A 27,674-nucleotide genomic window follows, 5' to 3' on the forward strand; every position below is an offset into this window, starting at 1 on the left:
TGGACGTCAGCAGACGAGACCTGCGAGAGGTAAACAGAAGTTCATAGTTGGTCATGCTGAATTTTTGAGCCAAAATGCATCGTCCCTGGGTGGGCTTGAACCAACAACCTTTCGGTTAACAGCCGAACGCGCTAACCGATTGCGCCACAGAGACTCATGCAGTGCTTACACTGGGGCCTGATTGGTGTGCTGTTTGCTTATGCTCCCCAGGCAACCTGAAAATATTTCTAAAATAGCTCTATTTCCCACAGCAAATCAGGGTATCAAGCACTTCCCTACCTCCCGTAATCCACAAACACAGGGGATTTAGTAGAGGACAGAGCCCATCAACAGTGCACCAAATGTCCTCTTTGTAGGCATAACTTGCTATGAGGAGAAAGCCACAGTTGCGCACTTGTGTTAAAAGGGGACAGTAGGCTGAACCCAGAGAACACGGGAGAAATGACTCAGGTTTACTGAGTGGAACACTCTGTGTCTTTGTGCCCAAAACAGCAGCGTCTTTTCGGTTAACAGCCGAACGCGCTAACCAATTGCGCCACAGAGACTCACTGGCATGTGTGTTCTGCCTTTGGCCTGATTGCATTGCTATTTTTTTCTGATTGGCAGAAAACCTGAACTTTTTTCTGAAAAAGGCATGCCGCTCTTAGCACTGCAGTGCATTAGACTGCTCCCTTGCTTCCCTGAGTCCCCAAATACACAACCACCTTGGGCACAATAGAAGACACATTCCAGCAGATTTAGCAAGAGTGCACCAAGGATTCTATATGAAGGTACCTTGCTGAAAAGCAAGACCTGCAGTTGCATTCTTCTGTTAAAAGAGGGCAGCAGAGTGCACCAAGAGAACTTGGGGGAAGTAGTTTATGTTAACTACTTGCCATGCTCTTTATAGATCCCTCTGTTTGACTGGGTGAATTCTAATTTCTGGGGTAGAGTAAGCAATTTTTGGATCTAGATGCTGTGCGCAACAGGAATGCTATATACTGCACTTTACTGCTACTGAAAAGTTTCCAATTTTACAGGATGTTCAGGTAAGCTTTGTTTCAGAAAACAACTTGCTAGAGCCACTAAGACAGATTACTGGGACAAAGGAAGAGGGTTTGGGGATTAGCACATCTCCTATGAAAGGTACAGTCACGCCCGAGACAACTCTGAGCGTCACCTCAAATTCTAAGAAATGCAAACTAGGGACCTACGCTTTTTATTGCCAGTGGATCTTTGTGTTTCAGACAAATGTGCACTCCTCCCAGAGCCCATTGAAATGCACTTAGGGAAAGGGGGGAAGGTGCTGTGAAGCCCTCTCGCTGACAATGTCTCTCTTGTCTATAATGTAACTATGAGAGAGAGAGAAATAGGCAATGCGAGAGTGAAAAAGTAAAATGGAAATGTGTCTACTGAGACCAGTATAAGGGGAAATCCTCACAATCCAGGACCGACAGTTGATTGGGAGGGCGCTTACAGGTTTCCGACACCAGACCGGTACCTGAACTCACAAACCCAAACTGCAAAGTGATGCCCATTGCCACTAGACTGCCGACCCCCTTTCGGGGCCCCAACATATATCCTTTAGTCACACCTAGAGTTCCCAGGACAGTGCAGCATTCAGCGATTACACGAAAATATTGACAGCGCTAGGAGGCCATGCAAATGGCAGAGGTATGCTTTACAAAGCCCACGTAGCGTGCACAAAACAGCACATCAGTCAGGCCCACTTGAAGAGATGGTAAAGAGGAAATACTTCTGCTGCATCCAGTAAAACATAGAGATTGGCCTGCTTTAAAGGTTGACCATGTCCTTCATGGGTGTCTGTCAATATGATACTTCCCTGCTGCAAAGCTTACATTCGAAACGTCAGAACAACTAGGCCCAGAGCACAAAGATGCAGTCAGGTTGAAATAACGAGATACTGAAGAGCAATTTTGTATTTCAGAGTGGGAAAAGGAAGTATGACCCCGACGTGATTTGAACACACAACCTTCTGACCTGGAGTCAGACGCGCTACCATTGCGCAACGAGGTCCTTGCGGCAGTCCACCTGGTGTGTCTGATGACAGAATAAAGGTAGGAGACGTACATGGACCTGCAGAGCCTCATTGCTTCTTTAAGTAGACTGGCTAGGATAGCTTCCTTCTGTGCATCAGTACACGCTGCAGCCAAACCCTTCCCATGAAGTCTTGATGTTTATCAATTGAATGGCAAGTTTTGAAAAACTAAAGCAAGCGAGAAGAATTGCTTGCAGTTTATTGGATTTTTTGGACGTCAGCAGACAAGACCTGCGAGAGGTAAACAGAAGTTCATAGTTGGTCACGCTGAATTTTTGAGCCAAAATCCACCGTCCCTGGGTGGGCTTGAACCAACAACCTTTCGGTTAACAGCCGAACGCGCTAACCGATTGCGCCACAGAGACTCATGCAGTGCTTACACTGGGGCCTGATTGGTGTGCTGTTTGCTTATGCTCCCCAGGCAACCTGAAAATATTTCTAAAATAGCTCTATTTCCCACAGCAAATCAGGGTATCAAGCACTTCCCTACCTCCCGTAATCCACAAACACAGGGGATTTAGTAGAGGACAGAGCCCATCAACAGTGCACCAAATGTCCTCTTTGTAGGCATAACTTGCTATGAGGAGAAAGCCACAGTTGCGCACTTGTGTTAAAAGGGGACAGTAGGCTGAACCCAGAGAACACGGGAGAAATGACTCAGGTTTACTGAGTGGAACACTCTGTGTCTTTGTGCCCAAAACAGCAGCGTCTTTTCGGTTAACAGCCGAACGCGCTAACCAATTGCGCCACAGAGACTCACTGGCATGTGTGTTCTGCCTTTGGCCTGATTGCATTGCTATTTTTTTCTGATTGGCAGAAAACCTGAACTTTTTTCTGAAAAAGGCATGCCGCTCTTAGCACTGCAGTGCATTAGACTGCTCCCTTGCTTCCCTGAGTCCCCAAATACACAACCACCTTGGGCACAATAGAAGACACATTCCAGCAGATTTAGCAAGAGTGCACCAAGGATTCTATATGAAGGTACCTTGCTGAAAAGCAAGACCTGCAGTTGCATTCTTCTGTTAAAAGAGGGCAGCAGAGTGCACCAAGAGAACTTGGGGGAAGTAGTTTATGTTAACTACTTGCCATGCTCTTTATAGATCCCTCTGTTTGACTGGGTGAATTCTAATTTCTGGGGTAGAGTAAGCAATTTTTGGATCTAGATGCTGTGCGCAACAGGAATGCTATATACTGCACTTTACTGCTACTGAAAAGTTTCCAATTTTACAGGATGTTCAGGTAAGCTTTGTTTCAGAAAACAACTTGCTAGAGCCACTAAGACAGATTACTGGGACAAAGGAAGAGGGTTTGGGGATTAGCACATCTCCTATGAAAGGTACAGTCACGCCCGAGACAACTCTGAGCGTCACCTCAAATTCTAAGAAATGCAAACTAGGGACCTACGCTTTTTATTGCCAGTGGATCTTTGTGTTTCAGACAAATGTGCACTCCTCCCAGAGCCCATTGAAATGCACTTAGGGAAAGGGGGGAAGGTGCTGTGAAGCCCTCTCGCTGACAATGTCTCTCTTGTCTATAATGTAACTATGAGAGAGAGAGAAATAGGCAATGCGAGAGTGAAAAAGTAAAATGGAAATGTGTCTACTGAGACCAGTATAAGGGGAAATCCTCACAATCCAGGACCGACAGTTGATTGGGAGGGCGCTTACAGGTTTCCGACACCAGACCGGTACCTGAACTCACAAACCCAAACTGCAAAGTGATGCCCATTGCCACTAGACTGCCGACCCCCTTTCGGGGCCCCAACATATATCCTTTAGTCACACCTAGAGTTCCCAGGACAGTGCAGCATTCAGCGATTACACGAAAATATTGACAGCGCTAGGAGGCCATGCAAATGGCAGAGGTATGCTTTACAAAGCCCACGTAGCGTGCACAAAACAGCACATCAGTCAGGCCCACTTGAAGAGATGGTAAAGAGGAAATACTTCTGCTGCATCCAGTAAAACATAGAGATTGGCCTGCTTTAAAGGTTGACCATGTCCTTCATGGGTGTCTGTCAATATGATACTTCCCTGCTGCAAAGCTTACATTCGAAACGTCAGAACAACTAGGCCCAGAGCACAAAGATGCAGTCAGGTTGAAATAACGAGATACTGAAGAGCAATTTTGTATTTCAGAGTGGGAAAAGGAAGTATGACCCCGACGTGATTTGAACACACAACCTTCTGATCTGGAGTCAGACGCGCTACCATTGCGCAACGAGGTCCTTGCGGCAGTCCACCTGGTGTGTCTGATGACAGAATAAAGGTAGGAGACGTACATGGACCTGCAGAGCCTCATTGCTTCTTTAAGTAGACTGGCTAGGATAGCTTCCTTCTGTGCATCAGTACACGCTGCAGCCAAACCCTTCCCATGAAGTCTTGATGTTTATCAATTGAATGGCAAGTTTTGAAAAACTAAAGCAAGCGAGAAGAATTGCTTGCAGTTTATTGGATTTTTTGGACGTCAGCAGACAAGACCTGCGAGAGGTAAACAGAAGTTCATAGTTGGTCACGCTGAATTTTTGAGCCAAAATCCACCGTCCCTGGGTGGGCTTGAACCACCAACCTTTCGGTTAACAGCTGAACGCGCTAACCGATTGCGCCACAGAGACTCATGCAGTTTTTACATAGGGGCCTGATTGGTGTGCTGTTTGCTTATGCTTCCCAGGCAACCTGAAAATATTTCTAAAATAGCTCTTTTTCCCACAGCAAATCAGGGTATCAAGCACTTCCCTACCTCCCCTAATCCACAAACACAGGGGATTTAGTAGAGGACAGAGCCCATCAACAGTGCACCAAATGTCCTCTGTGTAGGCATAACTTGCTATGAGGAGAAAGCCACAGTTGCGCACTTGTGTTAAAAGGGGACAGTAGGCTGAACCCAGAGAACACGGGAGAAATGACTCAGGTTTACTGAGTGGAACACTCTGTGTCTTTGTGCCCAAAACAGCAGCGTCTTTTCGGTTAACAGCCGAACGCGCTAACCAATTGCGCCACAGAGACTCACTGGCATGTGTGTTCTGCCTTTGGCCTGATTGCATTGCTATTTTTTTCTGATTGGCAGAAAACCTGAACTTTTTTCTGAAAAAGGCATGCCTCTCTTAGCACTGCAGTGCATTAGACTGCTCCCTTGCTTCCCTGAGTCCCCAAATACACAACCACCTTGGGCACAATAGAAGACACATTCCAGCAGATTTAGCAAGAGTGCACCAAGGATTCTATATGTAGGTACCTTGCTGAGAAGCAAGACCTGCAGTTGCATTCTTCTGTTAAAAGAGGGCAGCAGAGTGCACCAAGAGAACTTGGGGGAAGTAGATTATGTTAACTACTTGCCATGCTCTTTATAGATCCCTCTGTTTGACTGGGTGAATTCTAATTTCTGGGGTAGAGTAAGCAATTTTTGGATCTAGATGCTGTGCGCAACAGGAATGCTATATACTGCACTGTACTGCTACTGAAAAGTTACCAATTTTACAGGATGTTCAGGTAAGCTTTGTTTCAGAAAACAACTTGCTAGAGGCACTAAGACAGATTACTGGGACAAAGGAAGAGGGTTTGGGGATTAGCACATCTCCTATGAAAGGTACAGTCACGCCCGAGACAACTCTGAGTGTCACCTCAAATTCTAAGAAATGCAAACTAGGGACCTACGCTTTTTATTGCCAGTGGATCTTTGTGTTTCAGACAAATGTGCACGCCTCCCAGAGCCGCTTGCAATGCACTTAGGGAAAGGGGGGAAGGTGCTGTGAAGCCCTCTCGCTGACAATGTCTCTCTTGTCTATAATGTAACTATGAGAGAGAGAGAAATAGGCAATGCGAGAGTGAAAAAGTAAAATGGAAATGTGTCTACTGAGACCAGTATAAGGGGGAATCCTCACAATCCAGGACCGACAGTTGATTGGGAGGGCGCTTACAGGTTTCCGACACCAGACCGGTACCTGAACTCACAAACCCAAACTGCAAAGTGATGCCCATTGCCACTAGACTGCCGACCCCCTTTCGGGGCCCCAACATATATCCTTTAGTCACACCTAGAGTTCCCAGGACAGTGCAGCATTCAGCGATTACACGAAAATATTGACAGCGCTAGGAGGCCATGCAAATGGCAGAGGTATGCTTTACAAAGCCCACGAAGCGTGCACAAAACAGCACATCAGTCAGGCCCACTTGAAGAGATGGTAAAGAGGAAATACTTCTGCTGCATCCAGTAAAACATAGAGATTGGCCTGCTTTAAAGGTTGACCATGTCCTTCATGGGTGTCTGTCAATATGATACTTCCCTGCTGCAAAGCTTACATTCGAAACGCCAGAACAACTAGGCCCAGAGCACAAAGATGCAGTCAGGTTGAAATAACGAGATACTGAAGAGCAATTTTGTATTTCAGAGTGGGAAAAGCAAGTATGACCCCGACGTGATTTGAACACACAACCTTCTGATCTGGAGTCAGACGCGCTACCATTGCGCCACGAGGTCCTTGTGGCAGTCCACCTGGTGTGTCTGATGACAGAATAAAGGTAGGAGACGTACATGCACCTGCAGAGCCTCATTGCTTCTTTAAGTAGACTGGCTAGGAGAGCTTCCTTCTGTGCATCAGTACACGCTGCAGCCAAACCCTTCCCATGAAGTCTTGATGTTTATGAATTGAATGGCAAGTTTTGAAAAACTAAAGCAAGCGAGAAGAATTGCTTACAGTTTATTGGATTTTTTGGACGTCAGCAGACGAGACCTGCGAGAGGTAAACAGAAGTTCATAGATGGTCATGCTGAATTTTTGAGCCAAAATGCATCGTCCCTGGGTGGGCTTGAACCACCATCCTTTCGGTTAACAGCCGAACGTGCTAACCGATTGCGCCACAGAGACTCATGCAGTGCTTACACTGGGGCCTGATTGGTGTGCTGTTTGCTTATGCTTCCCAGGCAACCTGAAAATATTTCTAAAATAGCTCTATTTCCCACAGCAAATCAGGGTATCAAGCACTTCCCTACCTCCCCTAATCCACAAACACAGGGGATTTAGTAGAGGACAGAGCCCATCAACAGTGCACCAAATGTCCTCTGTGTAGGCATAACTTGCTATGAGGAGAAAGCCACAGTTGCGCACTTGTGTTAAAAGGGGACAGTAGGCTGAACCCAGAGAACACGGGAGAAATGACTCAGGTTTACTGAGTGGAACACTCTGTGTCTTTGTGCCAAAAACAGCAGCGTCTTTTCGGTTAACAGCCGAACGCGCTAACCAATTGTGCCACAGAGACTCACTGGCATGTGTGTTCTGCCTTTGGCCTGATTGCATTGCTATTTTTTTCTGATTGGCAGAAAACCTGAACTTTTTTCTGAAAAAGGCATGCCTCTCTTAGCACTGCAGTGCATTAGACTGCTCCCTTGCTTCCCTGAGTCCCCAAATACACAACCACCTTGGGCACAATAGAAGACACATTCCAGCAGATTTAGCAAGAGTGCACCAAGGCTTCTATATGTAGGTACCTTGCTGAGAAGCAAGACCTGCAGTTGCATTCTTCTGTTAAAAGAGGGCAGCAGAGTGCACCAAGAGAACTTGGGGGAAGTAGCTTATGTTAACTACTTGCCATGATCTTTATAGATCCCTCTGTTTGACTGGGTGAATTCTAATTTCTGGGGTAGAGTAAGCAATTTTTGGATCTAGATGCTGTGCGCAACAGGAATGCTATATACTGCACTGTACTGCTACTGAAAAGTTACCAATTTTACAGGATGTTCAGGTAAGCTTTGTTTCAGAAAACAACTTGCTAGAGGCCCTAGGACAGATTACTGGGACAAAGGAAGAGGGTTTGGGGATTAGCCCATCTCCTATGAAAGGTACAGTCACGCCCGAGACAACTCTGAGTGCCTCCTCAAATTCTAAGAAATGCGAACTGGGGTCCTACGCCTTTTATTGCCAGTGGTTCTTTGTGTTTCAGACAAATGTGCACGCCTCCCAGAGCCCCTTGCAATGCACTTAGGGAAATGGGGGAAGGTGCTGTGAAACCCTCTCGCTGACAATGTCTCTCTTGTCTATAATGTATCTATGAGAGAGCGAGAAATAGGCAATGCGAGAGTGAAAAAGTAAAATGGAAATGTGTCTACTGAGACCAGTATAAGGGGAAATCCTCACAATCCAGGACCGACAGTTGAATGGGAGGGCGCTTACAGGTTTCCGACACCAGACCGGTACCTGAACTCACAAACCCAAACTGCAAAGTGATGGGCATTGCCACTAGACTGCCGACCCCCTTTCGGGGCCCCAGCATATATCCTTTAGTCACACCTAGAGTTCCCAGGACAGTGCAGCATTCAGCGATTACACGAAAATATTGACAGCGCTAGGAGGCCATGCAAATGGCAGAGGTATGCTTTACAAAGCCCACGTAGCGTGCACAAAACAGCACATCAGTCAGGCCCACTTGAAGAGATGGTAAAGAGGAAATACTTCTGCTGCATCCAGTAAAACATAGAGATTGGCCTGCTTTAAAGGTTGACCATGTCCTTCATGGGTGTCTGTCAATATGATACTTCCCTGCTGCAAAGCTTACATTCGAAACGCCAGAACAACTAGGCCCAGAGCACAAAGATGCAGTCAGGTTGAAATAACGAGATACTGAAGAGCAATTTTGTATTTCAGAGTGGGAAAAGGAAGTATGACCCCGACGTGATTTGAACACACAACCTTCTGATCTGGAGTCAGACGCGCTACCATTGCGCCACGAGGTCCTTGCGGCAGTCCACCTGGTGTGTCTGATGACAGAATAAAGGTAGGAGACGTACATGGACCTGCAGAGCCTCATTGCTTCTTTAAGTAGACTGGCTAGGATAGATTCCTTCTGTGCATCAGTACACGCTGCAGCCAAACCCTTCCCATGAAGTCTTGATGTTTATGAATTGAATGGCAAGTTTTGAAAAACTAAAGCAAGCGAGAAGAATTGCTTACAGTTTATTGGATTTTTTGGACGTCAGCAGACGAGACCTGCGAGAGGTAAACAGAAGTTCATAGTTGGTCATGCTGAATTTTTGAGCCAAAATGCATCGTCCCTGGGTGGGCTTGAACCACCAACCTTTCGGTTAACAGCCGAACGCGCTAACCGATTGCGCCACAGAGACTCATGCAGTGCTTACACTGGGGCCTGATTGGTGTGCTGTTTCCTTATGCTCCCCAGGCAACCTGAAAATATTTCTAAAATAGCTCTATTTCCCACAGCAAATCAGGGTATCAAGCACTTCCCTACCTCCCGTAATCCACAAACACAGGGGATTTAGTAGAGGACAGAGCCCATCAACAGTGCACCAAATGCCCTCTGTGTAGGCATAACTTGCTATGAGGAGAAAGCCACAGTTGCGCACTTGTGTTAAAAGGGGACAGTAGGCTGAACCCAGAGAACACGGGAGAAATGACTCAGGTTTACTGAGTGGAACACTCTGTGTCTTTGTGCCCAAAACAGCAGCGTCTTTTCGGTTAACAGCCGAACGCGCTAACCAATTGCGCCACAGAGACTCACTGGCATGTGTGTTCTGCCTTTGGCCTGATTGCATTGCTATTTTTTTCTGATTGGAAGAAAACCTGAACTTTTTTCTGAAAAAGGCATGCCTCTCTTAGCACTGCAGTGCATTAGACTGCTCCCTGTGGGATGTATTTACCCATGCATTCGAGCCCTACCTCAAAACTGTGCAGTACTGACATGGAAAACATCATGATGGCCAGAGCTTCCCAGAAAATGCACAGGGAAGTGCATGAAGAATAGGCTGCCACCCATTTTTGCCGATGTTATGGGCACAGAAGGACACTGCCTAAAACCACCATTGGACTACCCACACAGTAGTCTGAAACCATTGGGAATGGCAATGCTGATTGCCAAAAGCAAACCCATAACTGTGGAGAATTCATTTTCTTAAATCCCAAAAAGGGGTGCAGTACCAGTACTCACCACTATCCAAAAGCCGGCATTTTAAAACAACACCAGATTTTACTTTTTGCAAAACTGAATAAATGAACCCAAAACAGGCCAAAGAAAGACTTACTGAGAGGTGGATACAATCTAAAGTTATATTCTGAAGTGACTTGAAGGTTTATAACAAGACTGGCTGCGCTGTGGATTTCAGCAGTTTAAGTAAATTTGGACTGAAAGACACTAAAAAAAATCTAAATGTTTAAATTGACTGAGTGACCTACTTTTGAGTGTCACATAGGTTGCAATTGTTTAAATGTCATAGTTTTAAACTTAGAATCAGCATTCTAGCTGCATATGTAAAAATGTTTAGTTTTATTTGAATGCAGGAACTGGGGAACAAAAAGTGACATTTTATCTGAAACTTGGCTTAAGGAACTGAATTCTGCCTGGCAACTACCCCCATCAGGAGTGAAACTTGAGTCACAGCTGTGTTCCCAGGCCTAGCTGCCCTTTTGCTGCTCACACCAAAAGGGATATGACACTTCCCTGATTGAATTACCTGGGCTCTGCAGGAAATTGAACAAAGCCCTGTCCTGACTCAGGCAAATGTTTTATTGGCGGGAGTCGTAAATGGAGCTTCCTCTTGGCAGAAGCTGGGAGGGGCAGGGTCTCTGAGCTTGGCAGAAACTGGAAAGACTGGTTTCTGTACCATGTGACCTGAAAAGACACACCTCTATAGCCAGAATATGGTTTTAGAAAAAGATGAATAACTCATAGTACGGACTTGTGAAAATTATTTAAATGATACCATAATTCTTGTGATTTTTCTGCCCACATTTTAAGAGGTTTTTTGAACCGGTGGCATGTTCAGGGGGGATTTAGCGGAAAAGAGGATATTACTCAAAATGTGTGCATGTGAAAAATCAGACACTTCATCAACTAATGTCCATACTCCTTGCGCACATGTGTGTAAATTTGGGTCAATGTCCGGAATTGCAAAATCAGTTAAAAAGTGAAATATGTGCCATTTCTGAATGCAAGCCCCCAGGAAGAGCAGAGTTTGAACAGGGTATACCTCCTGTAATGCATGATGGGTGAAGATGATTTTAAAACAACATGTACCTCTGCAAATATGTATTTGGGTTCAAATCTAGATTTGTGTGTAAGTTGACAGGAGGAGTGGACTTTCTGCAGGCTGTAAAATGACATCACTCTGACACAATTTAGCTCCCCCAATCAAATGAGAAATGGAAGTTTGACCAATTAGAAGCTGAGAGAGAGGTAGGGTCAGTGATGCTAGAACACACCCACATTCTAAACACATAAAAGCAGACAGACAGGACAGATAGAGACTTTCCAATCCATTTGCAGCTGGAAGCTCTGCCGGGAAAATCCATACTTTACCTCCATCAATCTCCAGAGAAAGCTGTGCAGAAAGATCCAGACTTTAAATCCCTCAATCTTCAGAATCCAGAGAGAGAGCAGACCCAGATCACTGTGAAGTGCAGAGACCAGAGTCCCGTCTAAAACCTGACCAGATCCATGGCGAGGCCCATTTCACTCAAGAATATAGTGTGAGTACCTAGAAAACTGTGCAGAACCAATCTCTTAGTTAAAATAATATAATTCAAATCTATTTTAATCTAAGTAGAACTGTCTCCTAACTGTCACCTGTCATTTTCTAGTTGCAAGCTGCACTTGTCTTTTTGAACTTTAAAATTTCAAATCTAAAAAACGACCTTTATTTAATCGCTCATATCTCCGCAACCGTTTGTGCTAGAGACTTGCAGTAACTTTCCCCTGAAAGCTGAGAATCGTGGCTTTCCTACGAACCTAGAACCGCAAATTTCTCCACGTGTGAAAACAGAAGCTTCTTGCTTTCAGTTGCTAAAAATTCATTTAACCTGCTAGTTACACCCTAGATCCTTGCTAAAGTGAGCCTGGACTAATATTAACTAGATACCACTCACCCTGAACTTCTAGAGGGAATTAAAAGCAAATTTAGCATATTTTTCACTTAATTGCCAGCACACATAAAAGCATTTTGCCTGTGTTTTCAACGTCTGTAGTCTAAGTTGCTGGGTGAACTGAATTACGTTTGAATTGCATTTCTGAGAACTGTGTGCTTCCTTCCATTTCCTTGCATTGCATAAAAGGGGGGGGTGAATTGTCTAAGAAAGTGATTACATTGTCTTTTGCTGAAATCCTATCAAGTTATTTTCTTTACTGCATTTCATTCAACATTGCATCCCTCCGAAATCTATAAAGCATTCTCTACCACATTATTCTTCTGTCCCTATTTACCAGTGTGCTACCTTATCCATTTCATGTCAACTCCTTAGTGATTATAAAGAAGTGTGCTAGTGCCAGATTCTCCGTTGTTAATCTTTATCATATCAGATTAAGTGTGATATTCAATTATTAATTTATTATAAAGTGTGATATATATATCTATATTGTTTAAAGTATCAATTAAACCTTTTAACTTGCAAAACAGAACTACTTCTTGGCTCAGTGGGGTCAGGGGGATTCCAACAGAGGGGTGTTATATAGGGGTAGTCATCCAGAACGCATGAACTGGACATAAAGATATATCAATAAGGGTTTTCATTCAGTATTCTAGACTAGGCGTTGACTTGGCTGTAGTGCTGAATTGAATCCTCTTACAAAATTGGGGGCTCGGGCCGGACGTTTGGGTTAGAATACCACTTGTGCACCTTAATACAGCGTGCCAGCTGACCAGATACACATATCCAGTCGGATCACCACGCTGCATTACGCTGTGAAGCATTCCTCAAAAGGGACACTCCAAGAAAAGTTCTGTTCTGCAAAAATAAAATACAAACTTCTGTAAGTCAGGACAGAGACCAATCTCTAGAATGACGACCTTGGTAGATATGAAAATAGCCAGAGAGCACTTCTTACATAAACTATTTGTGAGAGGTGAATGGGCTGAGCAGGGCCAGGATGCCTGGTTGCAGGCCATCACGCGACAGGTCACTGAAACAGGGTCAGACTTATGGAGAGATCAGGGTCCATTACATGTGGCCCTGAGTGAACTATATATGGCTCCTAAGGCCAAAGATGAACACAATAAGATTGTTAGGATAGCGGCATATTTATATTTATGTATGGGAGCCATACAGAATAAATGTGCTGAAGGCCCTGATCTGGCAAAAAGGCAACAGATGGCGTTAGAGAAGGCCCAATCTGATCTGGACTCTTCTGAGCAAAGGCTGCACAGGAGCCAGGAGTCAGAAAATGAGACCAGGCAGTACATCACTAAAATAAAGGAGGATATGGATGTGCTGCAAAAGGAAAAGTCAGAACAGGATACCAGATTTCTGGCCTTGCAGAAGGAACACCAAGTAGGTTTGGACTCCCTACTGCAAAGCCAGAAAAAGCTGGAGCAACAACTGGACTTCAACAGGGTATGTGCTGAGCAGGTAGTCACCCTGCAAGGCCACCTAGATAGAGTGAAGGCAGAGAGCAACAAACTAATTCTGAAAGACCTGGATACCCAGGCAGAGTTTGATCAGGAGCGCCAGAAAGCTGGTGCCTTCCAAAGGCAAAGGGACGACCTGGCAGCACAGATGCAGGCTCTCAGTCAGGAAAGAGACACCATAGGCCAGGAAGTCTGCCATTTAAAAAGGAAAATGGAAGAAAATCACCTGGCCCTCCAGGGGCTGGGTGACCTCCAAAAAGAAAACCAGAACTTGGTAGAGCACACCAGAAGGGTGGAAGATGCTCTGGCAATAAAGGAGCAGGCCGTTAGGGATGGGACTCAGGAGGTAAACCTCCTGCAGCAAAGACTGGCCCAGTTCTCCAGGACCAACCAGGAAGCACAGAGGGAAAATGAGGCCCTCTGTCAACACAATGATAGGCTCCAACAACAGGTAGCGATGCAGGAGAGACTGATAGAGTCTAGTAAGGCCTTGACTGAGGAACTGAAAGCACAAATGCAGGCTCTTGCATTGCAACAGGGAGCAGGGGCGGATAGAGATGAGGTCCGCTGGGAAAGAGAGACTCCTGACCATAACCTCAGGAGCCCTAACACCAGGGGCCTTCATCTCTCCCAGTCCCTGGACTCTACCACCCCCATGTCCCCAGGCGCACATGAGCACAGGGCCACAGGGATGGCAGATTACTATCCAGCTAAAAGTATGGGGCTCATAGGCCAGTACCACTCAGGAATGGATGGGCGGGCATCTGGGCATGGGCACCCAAGCATGATGCAATTCAGTGGGGAACCCCGGGAGAATAGGCCCATTAAGGGCATCCTGAAAACCTCTGCCCAGTTAGGTCAGTGGAGGGGGTACCCATCAAATCCTGGCAGCAAGGAGGAATCTGAAGACTCCTCTGAACTGCGCAGGACACAGGAGACCAGGTCCCCACATTCTGCCAGCCATTCCCAGGCTCGCAGAATCCGGGAAAACCTGGAAGAACAGACGGGAACCTCTGGGAGCAGTGCCTCTGAGTCCGAGGACGAATGGACAAGGGTTACCCGAACCAAAAAGGCCAATAAGGCAAAAAGGGCCTTGCTTAAGGACCCCTTAAAGCAGATTAAGGCGATCAGGAGCGTCATCACGCCTTACCATAAGAACGCTAAGTATTCTGTTTGGGAGCACTTAGAGTTGTTTGAACAAATGATGGAGACTTTCCATTTGAAGGACAGCCAAAGCTGTATTCAATATGTAAAGTGGACCTTCTCCCCGGAATACTCCAGTTTCTTTGCGGGGCTGGAGGACCAAAATCATTTAAGATGGTCCACCTATAAGGCGGCCATCTTGAAACATTTTTCTGTTCACAGAAATCCTCAAGAGGCTCGCAAGGCAGCCTACAATTTGCAATGTGGGGAGGATCAGGCCCCACAAGAATTTGTGCAGGAGTTAAAGCGTGCTTTTGCACAGACCACAAGAAGGGTGCGCACGGATAGCAGAGAATTTATAAATACGTTTTTCCACGCCTTGCCCAAATATATCATGACCCAGCTCGTGAGGGATTTTCACGAGAAAAGATCTTTAGACTGGGTCATTGAACAGGCTACCCGGATCTATGAGGTGCAGAAACCGATACATAGCAAAAGTAATGCCCAAAAAAACCCCAAAGCCAACAGCACCCCTGCTGCTGCCAAGGTGGCAGAGGTAAAGGTCACCCCCGTTTTGGATTTGGAGATGGGGGGGCCTAAAAACCTACCTGCACCTAATAATGCTAGGCCCAGGAGGTCCTTGGGTCAGTCACAGACAGGGAGCCAAGGAGGCAGCCCCACAAATGGGGTCCCTCGCTCTCCTGATTATGTAAGTCCTCATTACAAGGGAAATCGACCCATCCTGGGTTATGTGTGGACTCCTCCAGCACAAGGGGGGGGGGATCCAGCCAAGCACCGAACCCAGGGAACTTCCCTCCCAACTTCCCACAGGAGGGCAGAAATTCTCCAAATCCTGGGCAGAACTTTTTCCCCAGGTATCCACCCAATTTCCAACCCCAAAATCATCCATCCTTCTTTCCCCAATTCTCTGAGCCCAGACATCCTAATCCGGGAGAGGGGAGGCCAAGGGTGGAGGGGTACCCAAATCTTCCCAACCAGGGGTACTACCAAAGAAGGGATAGCTACCCTTCCCGGGATCAGCCCAGGGGAGAAAACATGGCCCCGTATCAGCCTGAGCGGGTTTCCCAGTTAGAGCGCCAGGTTCAAAACATGGCGCGGGATCTGGGTCACATACTGAGGGCTCAGCAGAACCCTCAGATCAGCATGCCGGCGCAGAACGCACCCAACTCTGGACCTGGTGCTCCAGAACAATGACGGGGGCAGCACCCCGATAACTCACCGGTTCCCAGGGAGGAGGCACAAGGGGAAGGGGGGTGTAAAGCCTTGGAGGAAGCTTCCTTCCTCACTTGTAAACAGACCCTGGAAACCCAGGAACCGGAAACAAAATCTCTTGCCCCTGAAAGTCTGCCTCCTAAGGAGCAGAGGGGGGGTAGGAGAAACAAAAGACCCAAACAGACTCAGTTTGAGGAGGAGGTACAGGTCTTCCAATTTGAGGGAGAGGGATCCTCAGAGGATCCTGGGAAAAGGATCTTCTCCTTCAGAGAGGGGGGAACACCTCCCAAAGAAAAATGGGTCCCTAGGGATGCAAATCCAGATTGGGGAGATGTGGAGACTGAGCTACCGCCGCCCACCATCTCATCCCAGAACCAACCGCAAGAAAATCCCCTGGTTCAAACCCATCCTGGTGACTGCCTCCAAAAAGGGGGGGGCGGCCCAGAACCGGAGCCAGGGGAACCCACAATGGCTCTGATCTCCAGTTGCCAAATTTTTCTTTCAGATTCCCAAGGCTCTCCACAGAATTCTGCCCAAATCTCTTCGCTAGCGATGTCCAAAACCAGAAAATTAGCCCACCAGTTGTCCAAAAATGTGCATTATCTGTGCCCCCTTGAGGAGAAGGAGGGAAGATATTATGCCCCGGTACAAGTACAGGGGCAGGGTACAATTTTGGCACTGGTGGACACTGGATCTCAAGCTACCCTTCTGTCCAGAAGGGCCTTTGACGAACTGAATGCAAGAAGGGGAGAGAATTACCAAATTCCTCTCACCTCTCTTCCTGGGCAACTCCAGAACTTTGACGGGAAGGAAATTCCCGTCGAGGGGACGGCAGATTTGGACATTAAAATTGGGCGACACAAGTTGAAACACCCGGTCATAGTTGTGGCCCCAGAGGGCACCCCTTGTTTACTAGGGAATGACCTCCTGAGAAGGTTGTCACCCCTAATAGATTGCGTAAACAAGGTCCTCTGGACCCAGACTAGCCGACCAATAAAATTAAAACAGAGTGTCAACCATGTTAGTTTAAACGGCACCTGCCACATGGTTGAACAAAAATCTGACCAAGTAGAATTTCACTTCCAGAATAGCCAAATTCCAGACGTGACAGTAATAGCAGTAGGACAACAGACTGGTGATGGAGGGTCCTCTCTATTTCTGAAAATCAACCTTCCTTCCAGTTTAAAGTGGTATTCCACAATGGAAGGAAACACCCTGAAATTCTATACTAATCCACAATCAGAAACTCCCACTCCTACAGTCCAGAAAGATGTGAAATTCACTCAGAGCCTGGCTGATATTCAGCAAATTGGAGAGCAGTTGTTCATCCCTGTTCAGTTAAATGATGGGAAGGACTCTGTTCTCGCTCGAGTGTGTGTGAACAACGGTAAGAGCTTCATCAGCGAAGCCATGTTTCGCCAACTCCCAAAAGATCCAGCCATTCCCACCTTCAAACTGATAGACAAATGGGAAATGGACCTGGAAGCATCTGATTCCAAACATCTCCTGCCAAGCAGGTGTATGCTCAAAATCTCCATTGGCAACAAGAGCATAGTCCACAATTGTTGGGTCGTGCGAGACGTCCCTGCCGCCTTTTACTTAGGCAGTGACATTCGCAATCGCTTTGCCATTAGTTTGGACCTAATAAACTTCAAAGCTTGGTCCCGATTAGCGGATAATCCCATGGGCTTTGATGATCCAGAAAAAGCCTTTAGGTCAGCTCAATTGCTACCTTATGCAGTTGAAATTCAGATTAAAGAGGAAGTCACCATCCCAGAAAGGACCCGACAATTCTCCCTGGAAGTGAAAGTTAAAAGGGGACAAGAGTTGAAAAACCCTGATGCTTACATACATCTAAACGCTTCTCTCCAACAGCAAGGGTTGGGGGTAAACCCAACTCCATTAGTCAACATAGAACATGACACCATTCCAATAGAGGTGGATAACAGCGACTTAAAGAGTATTACTCTAGCCGCAGGCACCATTATTGGAATGGCGGTTGATGACCGACATTTTTCCATTGATTTAGGTAATGAACTGTTAGGACCAATCCCCAAGGACTGTTTTGACAGTGACAGTGAGGACAACACAACACCAGACAGGATTTTTACCCGGCATGGGGGGAACTTCCTGGTGTACACTTCCTGCCCCTATGGTAAGGAAGATGTGACTTGTGACTTCAGGAGGGATGAGGTGATTTTCCAGGTCCATGAGGGCTGCCTTTCCCACCTGAAGCCTCCGGTCCAAATCAGCACTCTAACCAGGGACTTCTCCACCCAGCTGGAGGAGGCCGCTGAAATAGCCAAACCAGAAGTCTTTCCAGGCTTCAGGCAGATGGTGGAAGATAGAGTCAACCTAGCTGATGCCTGTGTGACTCTGGAACAAAAGCAAAAGTTGAAACAAGTTTTCTTGGATTTCGAAGATCAATTTGCGGTAGACTCATATGACTGTGGTCGCACTGACATCCACACAACAACAATCCCCACGGACCCTGGCATGACTCCTGTGTTTGTGAAGCAATATCACTTGCCTGTCGCATCAATGGAGTGACTTACGGAAATAATTAAGAACCTTGAGTCCCGGGGAATAATCCGTCCAGTCCACAGCACCTTCAATAATCCGGTGCTGGGAATATTGAAGCCAAACGGCCAGTGGAGACTCTGCGCCGACCTCAGGGAGCTCAACAAACGGGTCCACACTTCCCGATGGCCTCTTCCCTACATTGACCAAGGGCTGGCCCAGATCCAGGGGTCACAGGTATTCACCGCAATCGACCTGACCAATGGATACTGGACCGTGCCTGTCAGCAGGGAGGACCAATACAAACTGGCTTTTACCTTTGGGGGCCAGCAGTACACATGGACCCGGACTCCCTTCGGATACCTTAACTCCGGTAATGAGTTCAACATTTTCCTACATAAGGCCATGCCCGACCTGGGTGCGAGGGGTAACCTGGCTTATGTAGATGATGTCCTCGTCAAAAGTTCATCTGTGGAGGAACACATAGCGGAGATCCGTTATGTTCTGACGCAGTTGAGGGCCGCCGGAGCAAAACTTTCCTTTCGAAAGCACAGTGGTGTAGAACCCGTGTTAATTTCTTGGGGCATGAGATTACTCCTCAGGGTCTCTGTCCCCAGGAAAAGAAAGTGGAAGCACTTCAGAAACTGAAAGACCCCACAACTCTGCGAGAACTAAGGAGCCTCCTTGGACTGACTAATTACAGCAGAAAGTTCATTGAGGGATACGCAGAGATCACCAGACCCCTGATTCATCTCCTGAAGGGGGGGGTCAAGTGGGAATGGGGTCCAGAACAATCCGAGGCGGTAAAACAACTCAAAAGAAGCCTCTCACAAGCGCCTTGCCTAGCTTACCCTGTCAGAAACAAGGAGTTCTTCCTGGAGACGGGGTTCTCTAATACGTGCTTGACGGCAGTATTATACCAAAAGCATGACAAGGTCAATAAAGTAATCTCCTATGCGAGCAAAACTTTATCCTCTGTGGAGGAAAAATTCAACGATTGTGAGAAGGCACTCCTGGCGACGGTGTGGGCATTGAAGAATTACCGCCCGTTTATCCAGGAGGAACACATCATAGTGGAGACTCCACACCAGCCTCTGCAATATCTCCAAAGTGATAGAATCCGGGCCGGAAATGTGAGTAATTCCCGAATCACTTCCTGGATTCTATCAATGCAAGGCTTTCCTGTGGAGGTCAGATATGGCCAAAACAAGAAGAGTCCCCTCGCGCAAGGTCTGGCTGACTTGCATGATTGTGCCAGAGAAAACTGTCTCGAGGACGAAAGTCTAAAAATCAAGGACAACACGGAGGCATACCTTAATTCCCCACACAGTCTTTGAAGAGGACAAGTGTGAGGGAATGCCCACTGTCTATGTGGATGGATGCTCTTACCATGTTGACAACGACGGGGAGAAAGAACTGGTGGCTGGCGTAGGGAATGCATGGGTGAATGAGTCCCCAGAACCCTCCGCTGGATACAAAATTGGTCCCCGAAGTAGTCAGGTGGCAGAATTGATGGCTGTTCATCAGGCCATCCTCACTGCTGTCCAGCATCAACTCCACGAACTGGTCATAATCACAGATTCGGATTATGTACGGAACGGGTTCGTGGAGCACCTGCTAAATTGGAAAACCAGAGGCATGTTATGTGCTAACAACAAACCCTTGAAGCATGGGAAGTTGATCCAAAACATCGATGATCTGGTCACGTCGAATGGGATGACCATCTATTGGAAAAAGATCAAGGGTCATTCCAAAGTAGAGGGACCAGACAAAACTGGAAATGACTTAGCTGATCAGCTGGCCAAAACCGGGGCCATCCAAGGAGATCTAATTGAGATTGAGTCCCTGTTGGGGGAAATCCAGGTCCCTGCTATCACTAGGTCCCAGACGAATGCTCACAACGACCTTTCAATTGTACAATGGAGTAAGGAGACCCCTGATGCTGATTTGATTACCGCTCAGAAGGGGGATCCAATTATTGGTAAATTTTACCAGCACCTTGAGGACCCTGAGAACTTTCCCCTGACGGATACCGATTACATTGGGAAAGAGGACCTAAGACGGTTGATGAAATGTCCAAAAATGTTCCGGATCCAAGACGGTTTGTTGGTAAGGAAATCCAAAGCTGGCCACGATCAGTGGGTGGTTCCTACCTCATTCCGAAGCCTGATGTTAAGTCACGCCCATGATGCGGCCACCGCCGGTCATAGGGGGTTTCACACAACACTGGAAATCTTAAGAGAGGTTGCATACTGGCCACACATGGGGCAGGACCTCGACCAATATTTGAAGGGGTGTCTTGTGTGTGCAATTTCAGCCATCATCCCTCACGCACCGTGCGCCTCTCCAAAAGCGGGGGATGACCCTGCCATGGTCAGATTTACAAATCGACTTTGTTGGCCCTGTGATTCGCTCTGCTAGGGGGAATAAGTACATGTTGACTGTGACATGCTTGTTTACCAAGTGGGTGGAATGTCTCCCAGCCCCAAATTGCAAGGCAGAAACTGCAGCTGCGTTGATGATTAACCACATCTTTTCCCGTTTTGGTCTACCTCAAAGGATTGAGTCAGACAGAGGTAGCCACTTCACCAGTGAAGTAATGACAAAGATGTGGGAGATACTTGGGGTCAAGAGAAAGCTACACATTGCTTACCGGCCAGCTTCTTCTGGGGCAGTAGAGAGATATAACCGGACAATTGTGAGCATATTAAAGAAGTTTGTGGCAGATTCTGGGCCAAATTGGGATATCCGATTACCTCTGGTCCTAATGGCCATCAGATCTACCCCTTCATCTGCAACCAAAATGTCACCATTTGAGTTGATGACTGGCCGCAAGATGGTGCTTCCGCAGCATTTGCTTTATAGGACCCAAGAGCAGACACTGATAAATGCCTCCACAACTCATGAGTATGTGGAGAATTTAAGGAAACACCTTCAACATGCTTTTGCTTATGCTCAGCGGAATCTAGAAAGATCGGCTGATAGCATGAAGACCCACTATGACCTGAAAACTTCCAGGAAGGAATATCAGGTGGGAGACCGGGTCTATCTATACAACTTCCAAAGGAACCAGGCCAAGCAGCGCAAATTTTTGCCTACATGGAAGGGACCCTTTGAGATCATCGACAAGATCTCTCCTGTGGCCTACAAAATCCACATCCCCAAAGGTCCTTTGGCAGCGGGGGAAGACAAGTGGGTCCACATAAACCAGTTGAAATGTTGCCATCCCAGGCACACTCTGCAACAACTGGAGGAATCCTCTGGAATCCTAGCGGGCACTGTCTCAGACTAATTCAGTTCCAACCATAAAACATACCACATCTAGTCTCTAAAATATTGCGATTTGCATGAAACTGTCTCTTAGTTATACTGTTTTTTTTTTCAAAATAAGAAAGTAATGTTTTGTTATGATGAAATTCATATGCTGCCCCACTATCTCAACAGTGGTGGAAAAACGTCTATGAGTAGGTATTGCCGCTTTTGCCTTATCATCCTAGAAGAGATGAAACCATGGAGAATGACCAAGGAGGACGATCCGGAGACCGCGAGCAGAGACGCAACGGGCCCGGGGTACCGCCCAATCTTCCCATCAGGACCGGCGAGGAGAACCGATCGATCAGTACCGGATGGAGGAAAAGATGCTGAACTGTGCCATCTATTGGAAGAAGATGAGGAAACATCCCAGGTCTTGCGAGTCCCATTCGTGAAATAGAATGGCCATCGCAAGAGGGGGGCTTGTGGGGTGTATTTACCCATGCATTCGAGCCCTACCTCAAAACTGTGCAGTACTGACATGGAAAACATCATGATGGCCAGAGCTTCCCAGAAAATGCACAGGGAAGTGCATGAAGAATAGGCTGCCACCCATTTTTGCCGATGTTATGGGCACAGAAGGACACTGCCTAAAACCACCATTGGACTACCCACACAGTAGTCTGAAACCATTGGGAATGGCAATGCTGATTGCCAAAAGCAAACCCATAACTGTGGAGAATTCATTTTCTTAAATCCCAAAAAGGGGTGCAGTACCAGTACTCACCACTATCCAAAAGCCGGCATTTTAAAACAACACCAGATTTTACTTTTTGCAAAACTGAATAAATGAACCCAAAACAGGCCAAAGAAAGACTTACTGAGAGGTGGATACAATCTAAAGTTATATTCTGAAGTGACTTGAAGGTTTATAACAAGACTGGCTGCGCTGTGGATTTCAGCAGTTTAAGTAAATTTGGACTGAAAGACACTAAAAAAAATCTAAATGTTTAAATTGACTGAGTGACCTACTTTTGAGTGTCACATAGGTTGCAATTGTTTAAATGTCATAGTTTTAAACTTAGAATCAGCATTCTAGCTGCATATGTAAAAATGTTTAGTTTTATTTGAATGCAGGAACTGGGGAACAAAAAGTGACATTTTATCTGAAACTTGGCTTAAGGAACTGAATTCTGCCTGGCAACTACCCCCATCAGGAGTGAAACTTGAGTCACAGCTGTGTTCCCAGGCCTAGCTGCCCTTTTGCTGCTCACACCAAAAGGGATATGACACTTCCCTGATTGAATTACCTGGGCTCTGCAGGAAATTGAACAAAGCCCTGTCCTGACTCAGGCAAATGTTTTATTGGCGGGAGTCGTAAATGGAGCTTCCTCTTGGCAGAAGCTGGGAGGGGCAGGGTCTCTGAGCTTGGCAGAAACTGGAAAGACTGGTTTCTGTACCATGTGACCTGAAAAGACACACCTCTATAGCCAGAATATGGTTTTAGAAAAAGATGAATAACTCATAGTACGGACTTGTGAAAATTATTTAAATGATACCATAATTCTTGTGATTTTTCTGCCCACATTTTAAGAGGTTTTTTGAACCGGTGGCATGTTCAGGGGGTATTTAGCGGAAAAGAGGATAGTACTCAAAATGTGTGCATGTGAAAAATCAGACACTTCATCAACTAATGTCCATACTCCTTGCGCACATGTGTGTAAATTTGGGTCAATGTCCGGAATTGCAAAATCAGTTAAAAAGTGAAATATGTGCCATTTCTGAATGCAAGCCCACAGGAAGAGCAGAGTTTGAACAGGGTATACCTCCTGTAATGCATGATGGGTGAAGATGATTTTAAAAAACATGTACCTCTGCAAATATGTATTTGGGTTCAAATCTAGATTTGTGTGTAAGTTGACAGGAGGAGTGGACTTTCTGCAGGCTGTAAAATGACATCACTCTGACACAACTTAGCTCCCCCAATCAAATGAGAAATGGAAGTTTGACCAATTAGAAGCTGAGAGAGAGGTAGGGTCAGTGATGCTAGAACACACCCACATTCTAAACACATAAAAGCAGACAGACAGGACAGATAGAGACTTTCCAATCCATTTGCAGCTGGAAGCTCTGCCGGGAAAATCCATACTTTACCTCCATCAATCTCCGGAGAAAGCTGTGCAGAAAGATCCAGACTTTAAATCCCTCAATCTTCAGAATCCAGAGAGAGAGCAGACCCAGATCACTGTGAAGTGCAGAGACCAGAGTCCCGTCTAAAACCTGACCAGATCCATGGCGAGGCCCATTTCACTCAAGAATATAGTGTGAGTACCTAGAAAACTGTGCAGAACCAATCTCTTAGTTAAAATAATATAATTCAAATCTATTTTAATCTAAGTAGAACTGTCTCCTAACTGTCACCTGTCATTTTCTAGTTGCAAGCTGCACTTGTCTTTTTGAACTTTAAAATTTCAAATCTGAAAAACGACCTTTATTTAATCGCTCATATCTCCGCAACCGTTTGTGCTAGAGACTTTCAGTAACTTTCCCCTGAAAGCTGAGAATCCTACCCCCTATAGTTTTGCCGTAATCCTGAAAAACGCACTCGCGAATTTTGCCGCTATTTGCAAATTTCTCCACGTGTGAAAACAGAAGCTTCTTGCTTTCAGTTGCTAAACATTCGTTTAACCTGCTAGTTACACCCTAGATCCTTGCTAAAGTGAGCCTGGACTAATATTAACTAGATACCACTCACCCTGAACTTCTAGAGGGAATTAAAAGCAAATTTAGCATATTTTTCACTTAATTGCCAGCACATATAAAAGCATTTTGCCTGTGTTTTCAACGTCTGTAGTCTAAGTTGCTGGGTGAACTGAATTACGTTTGAATTGCATTTCTGAGAACTGTGTGCTTCCTTCCATTTCCTTGCATTGCATAAAAGGAGGGGGTGAATTGTCTAAGAAAGTGATTACATTGTCTTTTGCTGAAATCCTATCAAGTTATTTTCTTTACTGCATTTCATTCAACATTGCATCCCTCCGAAATCTATAAAGCATTCTCTACCACATTATTCTTCTGTCCCTATTTACCAGTGTGCTACCTTATCCATTTCATGTCAACTCCTTAGTGATTATAAAGAAGTGTGCTAGTGCCAGATTCTCTGTTGTTAATCTTTATCATATCAGATTAAGTGTGATATTCAATTATTAATTTATTATAAAGTGTGATATATATATCTATATTGTTTAAAGTATCAATTAAACCTTTTAACTTGCAAAACAGAACTACTTCTTGGCTCAGTGGGGTCAGGGGGATTCCAACAGAGGGGTGTTATATAGGGGTAGTCATCCAGAACGCATGAACTGGACATAAAGATATATCAATAAGGGTTTTCATTCAGTATTCTAGACTAGGCGTTGACTTGGCTGTAGTGCTGAATTGAATCCTCTTACATCCCTTGCTTCCCTGAGTCCCCAAATACACAACCACCTTGGGCACAATAGAAGACACATTCCAGCAGATTTAGCAAGAGTGCACCAAGGTTTCTATATGTAGGTACCTTGCTGAGAAGCAAGACCTGCAGTTGCATTCTTCTGTTAAAAGAGGGCAGCAGAGTGCACCAAGAGAACTTGGGGGAAGTAGCTTATGTTAACTACTTGCCATGCTCTTTATAGATCCCTCTGTTTGACTGGGTGAATTCTAATTTCTGGGGTAGAGTAAGCAATTTTTGGATCTAGATGCTGTGTGCAACAAGAATGCTATATACTGCACTGTACTGCTACTGAAAAGTTACCAATTTTACAGGATGTTCAGGTGAGCTTTGTTTCAGAAAACAACTTGCTAGAGGCCCTAGGACAGATTACTGGGACAAAGGAAGAGGGTTTGGGGATTAGCACATCTCCTATGAAAGGTACAGTCACGCCCGAGACAACTCTGAGTGTCACCTCAAATTCTAAGAAATGCAAACTAGGGACCTACGCTTTTTATTGCCAGTGGATCTTTGTGTTTCAGACAAATGTGCATGCCTCCCAGAGCCCCTTGCAATGCACTTAGGGAAAGGGGGAAGGTGCTGTGAAGCCCTCTCGCTGACAATGTCTCTCTTGTCTATAATGTAACTATGAGAGAGAGAGAAATAGGCAATGCGAGAGTGAAAAAGTAAAATGGAAATGTGTCTACTGAGACCAGTATAAGGGGAAATCCTCACAATCCAGGACCGACAGTTGATTGGGAGGGCGCTTACAGGTTTCCGACACCAGACGGGTACCTGAACTCACAAACCCAAACTGCAAAGTGATGGGCATTGCCACTAGACTGCCGACCCCCTTTCGGGGCCCCAACATATATCCTTTAGTCACACCTAGAGTTCCCAGGACACTGCAGCATTCAGCGATTACACGAAAATATTGACAGCGCTAGGAGGCCATGCAAATGGCAGAGGTATGCTTTACAAAGCCCACGTAGCGTGCACAAAACAGCACATCAGTCAGGCCCACTTGAAGAGATGGTAAAGAGGAAATACTTCTGCTGCATCCAGTAAAACATAGAGATTGGCCTGCTTTAAAGGTTGACCATGTCCTTCATGGGTGTCTGTCAATATGATACTTCCCTGCTGCAAAGCTTACATTCGAAACGCCAGAACAACTAGGCCCAGAGCACAAAGCTGCAGTCAGGTTGAAATAACGAGATACTGAAGAGCAATTTTGTATTTCAGAGTGGGAAAAGCAAGCATGACCCCGTTGTGATTTGAACACACAACCTTCTGATCTGGAGTCAGACGCGCTACCATTGCGCCACGAGGTCCTTGTGGCAGTCCACCTGGTGTGTCTGATGACAGAATAAAGGTAGGAGACGTACATGCACCTGCAGAGCCTCATTGCTTCTTTAAGTAGACTGGCTAGGATAGCTTCCTTCTGTGCATCAGTACACGCTGCAGCCAAACCCTTCCCATGAAGTCTTGATGTTTATGAATTGAATGGCAAGTTTTGAAAAACTAAAGCAAGCGAGAAGAATTGCTTACAGTTTATTGGATTTTTTGGACGTCAGCAGACGAGACCTGCGAGAGGTAAACAGAAGTCCATAGTTGGTCACGCTGAATTTTTGAGCCAAAATGCACAGTCACTGGGCGGGCTTGAACCACCAACCTTTCGGTTAACAGCCGAACGCGCTAACCGATTGCGCCACAGAGACTCATGCAGTCCTTACACAGGGGCCTGATTGGTGTGCTGTTTGCTTATGCTTCCCAGGCAACCTGAAAATATTTCTAAAATAGCTCTTTTTCCCACAGCAAATCAGGGTATCAAGCACTTCCCTACCTCCACTAATCCACTAACACAGGGGATTTAGTAGAGGACAGAGCCCATCAACAGTGCACCAAATGTCCTCTGTGTAGGCATAACTTGCTATGAGGAGAAAGCCACAGTTGCACACTTGTGTTAAAAGGGGACAGTAGGCTGAACCCAGAGAACACGGGAGAAATGACTCAGGTTTACTGAGTGGAACACTCTGTGTCTTTGTGCCAAAAACAGCAGCGTCTTTTCGGTTAACAGCCGAAAGCGCTAACCAATTGCGCCACAGAGACTCACTGGCATGTGTGCTCTGCCTTTGGCCTGATTGCATTGCTATTTTTTTCTGATTGGCAGAAAACCTGAACTTTTTTCTGAAAAAGGCATGCCTCTCTTAGCACTGCAGTGCATTAGACTGCTCCCTTGCTTCCCTGAGTCCCCAAATACACAACCACCTTGGGCACAATAGAAGACACATTCCAGCAGATTTAGCAAGAGTGCACCAAGGTTTCTATATGTAGGTACCTTGCTGAGAAGCAAGACCTGCAGTTGCATTCTTCTGTTAAAAGAGGGCAGCAGAGTGCACCAAGAGAACTTGGGGGAAGTAGCTTATGTTAACTACTTGCCATGCTCTTTATAGATCCCTCTGTTTGACTGGGTGAATTCTAATTTCTGGGGTAGAGTAAGCAATTTTTGGATCTAGATGCTGTGCGCAACAGGAATGCTATATACTGCACTCTACTGCTACTGAAAAGTTACCAATTTTACAGGATGTTCAGGTAAGCTTTGTTTCAGAAAACAACTTGCTAGAGGCACTAAGACAGATTACTGGGACAAAGGAAGAGTGTTTGGGGATTAGCACAT

At 45.9% G+C, this 27,674-nt stretch overlaps 10 non-coding genes across 10 annotated transcripts; all 10 read right to left on the reverse strand.

Annotated features, from left to right (window-relative positions):
* Positions 1 to 80: 80 nt before the first annotated feature.
* TRNAN-GUU (transfer RNA asparagine (anticodon GUU)) lies at positions 81 to 154 on the reverse strand. Its single transcript has one exon. It is a non-coding gene; the product is annotated as a tRNA-Asn (tRNA).
* Positions 155 to 2,329: 2,175 nt separating this feature from the next.
* On the reverse strand, positions 2,330 to 2,403 carry TRNAN-GUU (transfer RNA asparagine (anticodon GUU)). The gene has a single exon. It is a non-coding gene; the product is annotated as a tRNA-Asn (tRNA).
* Positions 2,404 to 4,193: 1,790 nt separating this feature from the next.
* TRNAW-CCA (transfer RNA tryptophan (anticodon CCA)) lies at positions 4,194 to 4,265 on the reverse strand. Its single transcript has one exon. It is a non-coding gene; the product is annotated as a tRNA-Trp (tRNA).
* A 313-nt stretch (positions 4,266 to 4,578) lies between these two features.
* Positions 4,579 to 4,652, reverse strand: TRNAN-GUU (transfer RNA asparagine (anticodon GUU)). Its single transcript has one exon. It is a non-coding gene; the product is annotated as a tRNA-Asn (tRNA).
* Positions 4,653 to 6,442: 1,790 nt separating this feature from the next.
* Positions 6,443 to 6,514, reverse strand: TRNAW-CCA (transfer RNA tryptophan (anticodon CCA)). Its single transcript has one exon. It is a non-coding gene; the product is annotated as a tRNA-Trp (tRNA).
* A 313-nt stretch (positions 6,515 to 6,827) lies between these two features.
* On the reverse strand, positions 6,828 to 6,901 carry TRNAN-GUU (transfer RNA asparagine (anticodon GUU)). The gene has a single exon. It is a non-coding gene; the product is annotated as a tRNA-Asn (tRNA).
* Positions 6,902 to 8,691: 1,790 nt separating this feature from the next.
* On the reverse strand, positions 8,692 to 8,763 carry TRNAW-CCA (transfer RNA tryptophan (anticodon CCA)). Its single transcript has one exon. It is a non-coding gene; the product is annotated as a tRNA-Trp (tRNA).
* Positions 8,764 to 9,076: 313 nt separating this feature from the next.
* Positions 9,077 to 9,150, reverse strand: TRNAN-GUU (transfer RNA asparagine (anticodon GUU)). Its single transcript has one exon. It is a non-coding gene; the product is annotated as a tRNA-Asn (tRNA).
* A 17,106-nt stretch (positions 9,151 to 26,256) lies between these two features.
* On the reverse strand, positions 26,257 to 26,328 carry TRNAW-CCA (transfer RNA tryptophan (anticodon CCA)). The gene has a single exon. It is a non-coding gene; the product is annotated as a tRNA-Trp (tRNA).
* Positions 26,329 to 26,641: 313 nt separating this feature from the next.
* Positions 26,642 to 26,715, reverse strand: TRNAN-GUU (transfer RNA asparagine (anticodon GUU)). Its single transcript has one exon. It is a non-coding gene; the product is annotated as a tRNA-Asn (tRNA).
* Positions 26,716 to 27,674: the final 959 nt, after the last annotated feature.

Source organism: Ambystoma mexicanum, chromosome 11 (assembly GCF_040938575.1).
Source record: "Ambystoma mexicanum isolate Mex_15411 chromosome 11, UKY_AmexF1_1, whole genome shotgun sequence".
Lineage (NCBI taxonomy): Eukaryota > Metazoa > Chordata > Amphibia > Caudata > Ambystomatidae > Ambystoma > Ambystoma mexicanum.